We start from the raw sequence: 4701 nt of genomic DNA, 5'->3' as shown, positions 1-4701 counted from the left end.
TTAACATCTAAATCGCTTATTGATAAAATGATAAAAATGCATATTCGCTATAAAATGGGTAGGTTTAAGGCTAGGTTAAGGGGTCCAAAAAATCCGTAATTATATAAAAGATACGCAAATATTGTTTTAGCTAAAAATATATAGTGTTTTATACGTTTTAAAAATGTTTAAATGTGTCTAAATTGTATGTTTTAGCATCAATAAAACCAAAAATGAACGTTTTGTGCTTGTAAATGTTACGTACAGTATTTATAGCTACTTATAAACAATGAGACAAGGCTGCACAACCATACCCAGTCTCCCCTACTGTCGACTTTGTGGCAAACATTGTGTCTTGTGCAAAAAACTCTATTAAAATAATAATAATAATAATAATAATAATAATAATAATAATAATAATAATAATGATATATTTAAAACATTTATACATACTATGTATAGTTCAAAATCAAATCTATTAACATGCTTACTGACATGTCGATAGAGACATACTGACGTAAAATTATAATTAAAGTCTATTTGGAGTACTTGTGCACAATGTATATATACTTGCAATAGTTCCACTTTAGCACAATCAAATATACTTCAGTTTATTTTTAGTTTGATTTCAGCACTACTTTTGCACAAATAAAGTGCATTAAGTACAAAATTAGTTTGTAATTATAATTACAATTTAGCAGACTTTTAAGTATAATAGTTTAGTATGCTAATAGTACAGTAGCAGGGTATACAGAATTTTTGTCTAGTATAATTAGCATGACATAGATGTATTTCAAGTACATTTTAGTATATTTATTTTTAATAGGGATATTTTCAATGTGAAAATCTACTAAGTGATATGTGATTCTATTACATTTACTTAGTATATCTTATAAATACATTTTTAAATATTTGATACACTGTCATTCATTGTGTTGTTTGTCATCCTCCATCAGCAGCTGCAGTGTCTCTCAGCTGTATCAGTGCAGTCACTGTGACTCTGACTGACGGAGGTTTTTGTACGACTCTTTATCACTGTGTGAACAGCCTAGTACCCATGTAGTGGTAACTCTGACAGTAATAATCTCCTGTATCTTCAGGCTGGACTCCAATGATGGTCAGAGTTAAAACAATGGAAGTTCCACTGCCAATGAATCTAGATGGAGTTCCTGACCGAAGGGTGTTTATGTTAGAAATGAGGAGTTTAGGAGTTTCTCCAGGGTTTCTGCTGATACCAGGCTAAGTCGTTGCTGTATATCCCTACATCTATACGACACTCTATTATCACTGTTTGACCGAGCTGGACAGTTTTTAACTTCAGGTTGAGTCAGAGTGACTCCTCTGGATTCTGAAGCAGAGAAAATAAAATCAATTAGTGTTTAAAACTACATCACATATATATTTTTTTTAACAAAAACAGCAACACTAGTGTCAAATTGTTTATTTCTTACCTTGAATAAAAGCTGCAATGGTCCAGATGATGAGGATGATGTTGTTCATTGTTGTTGTTGTGTCTTGTGTGATGATGAAGATTGTGTTCTGTTCTGCTCTCAGTCATGAAGTGTTAAACTCACAGCACTATAAACACTCTCAGAGCACTGAAGCATGTGCTGACGATGCAAAGAAGTGGGCAGGATTTACAATGCTGAAAAGTTATTAAATTAAAACAGACTTGCTCGGTTAGTGTGGTTCATTTTAAGTGTGAAAGCTGCCATCCAAACCTTGGTGCACATCAAACAAACAGACAGTGACTCACCTTTTCAGGACATGCTGTCACAAGATGTGATCCTAAACGGGACAAAATGCTCAAGCATACCTGGCTCTTGTTAGATCAATCATAGGAAATATGTTGCTCATTACAGTTCAGTACTGGCATCAGAACCATCTTCTCCTTGTAGAAAATATCTGTGTATAATGTTTTGACTCCTTTACACATTTCCTGAGCTATTTATTAGTTATAAGCTTGTAAAAGTACTACCATATGAATACATATACAATGAGCACACTGTGCTGATGCTTGTATCAAAATGACAACACCACGTGATTGATGAAGTTTGAAGCTTCAAACGTCATGCAGTATCGAAGGTCAGTACAGCTGGTTTGAAAAAACTGGTGCTTCACGATCCCACATGGTGCATAAAAGTGTTTGAGGGCTGTTAAAAGGACATTTAATCACGTTTATAACGAACACAACCCATGGGTATAACAGCTCACCCATAATATATATATTTTTTCAGCTACCCACGTCAATTATTAATTATGATCACATGTTTGTATATTTTATATTATTGATCGATATGTGAATCTGTTGACCAAGCTATACATGACACAAGTTGTGGTCTCATGGTCACAAATTAATTTAGATGAGATTATATCAGATTAGATATTGTATTGATCCCAGATTGAGGAGGGGTTAAGATGATTCCAAGGGCCTGGCGTTAGAAGGGGCCCCCCGAGGGGGGAAGGAATTTCTAATGAGGGAAACCCCCTTGGACAGAGTCTTTCTTTTTTTACCACAGGGAACGTGGAACGTGATTTCTACCGAGAGGGACCCATAAAATGTTGGAACCAATAGCCTGATGAACAATTTCTTACCAATGTGCCAATAATAAGCTGGATCCTTGATGACTCTACAAGGGGAAAGAAGAAATGGTTTACTGAAAAGTTCTTAAAAAGCAGGATTTCATTTTATACCATTTAAAAAAAAAAAAAAACAGTGGTTCTCAAACTTTTTATACCAAGTACCTCTTCAAAAATTATTTGGCTCTAAGTACCACCATAATGACCAACATTAAATTTCACCAGCGTAGTACAGTATGCCTAACTATTCAGTTACAACTCTGCACAATTAAAAAACGAGGATGTTTTATTCCTAATAAGAACATTTATTGTTGTCAGCCACTTTAACATTGTGAATATACATTTTGAACATTAACACTGCACTGTGCTTACATATAGGTAAATAAACTTAATGATTAAATTAAATTTTTATAATGTGTTATAACAAAAGTTACATAACTGTACTGTACTTAAATGTTAAAAAAAAAATCTTTACACAAAGATTCAATTAAAATGTAGTAACATTAATTTAAATTTAATTTAGTCATTCTTCTGCGTACCACTAAAGGTAGCCTGAGTCCCGCTACTCGTACCACACTTTGAGAACCACTGCTTTAAACCATCTTAATTCATTTTAAATTGTACTGACATTTGCAATTATATGATATTCAGAAAACACGAACAGAGTATGTTATCTTTGAGACTATAAGATTAAAAATATATATAACACACCTAATGCATCAGAAAAATGTGGAAAACATAACTTACCAGCAACACAACAACATCAGATGAGCATCTAACTTGACCATCTGTGATAAAGCAGTACACAAATACACACACAGGTATTTATCTTCTGCAGGGTTACATGTCCTTTACTCAATTGTAAACTCTGGTAACGATATACTTTAGTATTTTTCGAAAGGTAATAAAGATAGTGATTTTCTTGCCTGATTTTGCCCGTATGTTTGCAGGACCTCACAGATCACAGCTGACCCTTCTTTTGTTGACGTTCCAGTTTTTGTTTTTGGTTGACATGTCACACGACTCAAAATCGATCATAAAAAAAATGTAACAGGTTAATATAAAGTAATTCGGGACTGACGCGAGCAGTTTTTCAACAAACAGCAGCTCACAGTCCAGCCCGCCTCACTCAGAAAGATGATAATAACGGTCATATTTTCAAATTTAGAAAGGCGCGAACTGTTTCAGTGTCCAGTTTCCTGGATGAGAGCCAGATTAACCAATCATGATCAAAGCAATAAAGTAAAACAACCAATAGGATTACGGCCCTGTCATATAGAATATGTGCTTTATAAGTAAGTAATAAGGTATGAGAGGCCGTGCTGTATAGGGAGTCACATGGGGTTAGTTGTAACACACATGGTTTAAATATTTCCAAACATGCTAGCATAACAAAATTAACTGTATTTACTAGTTACCATATCAATATTATATAGAGAAAAAAAAATCTTTTGAAGATATAGCTGAATATTTATTTTACCATAGTAAAATTACATTTTGGCTTAAGTAAATTTTTAATCTCAGTTTTTATTCATTTAAAAGACAAATCCTCTATTATTTTAATCTCCAATCTGTTTTTTATCAGTTTAGATAGTTGACAAACAGGTGAATAAAGACCGAGAGTCAGTGGTTAATGTTCAGAAATTATTATTTCAAGACATGTAAAGGATTTTGAAAGCAAGTGAAAGTGACGTGACATAGAGTACAGCCAAGTATGGTGACCCATACTCAGAATTCGTGCTCTGCATTTAACCCATCCAAAGTGCACACACACACACAGCAGTGAACACACACACACACACCGTGAACACACACCCGGAGTGTCTATTTATATATATACTAGATAGACTATATATATAAGTGAAAGTGAAAGTCGTGACATTTGTCAAGTATGGTAACCCATACTCGAAATTGGTGCTCTGCATTTAACCCATCCAAGTGCACACACACAGCAGTGAGAAGTGAACACACCGTGAACACACCGTGAACACACACCCGGAGCAGTGGGCAGCTATATCCAGCGCCCGGGGAGCAACTGGGGGTTCAGTGCCTTGCTCAAGGGCACTTCAGCCATGGGTATTTGAGGGTGGAAGAGAGCGCTGTTCATTCACTCCCCACCACCTACAACTCCTGCCAGCACCG

Source organism: Cyprinus carpio, chromosome B25 (genome assembly GCF_018340385.1).
Source record: "Cyprinus carpio isolate SPL01 chromosome B25, ASM1834038v1, whole genome shotgun sequence".
Taxonomy (NCBI): domain Eukaryota; kingdom Metazoa; phylum Chordata; class Actinopteri; order Cypriniformes; family Cyprinidae; genus Cyprinus; species Cyprinus carpio.
This window is presented reverse-complemented; position numbering follows the sequence as displayed.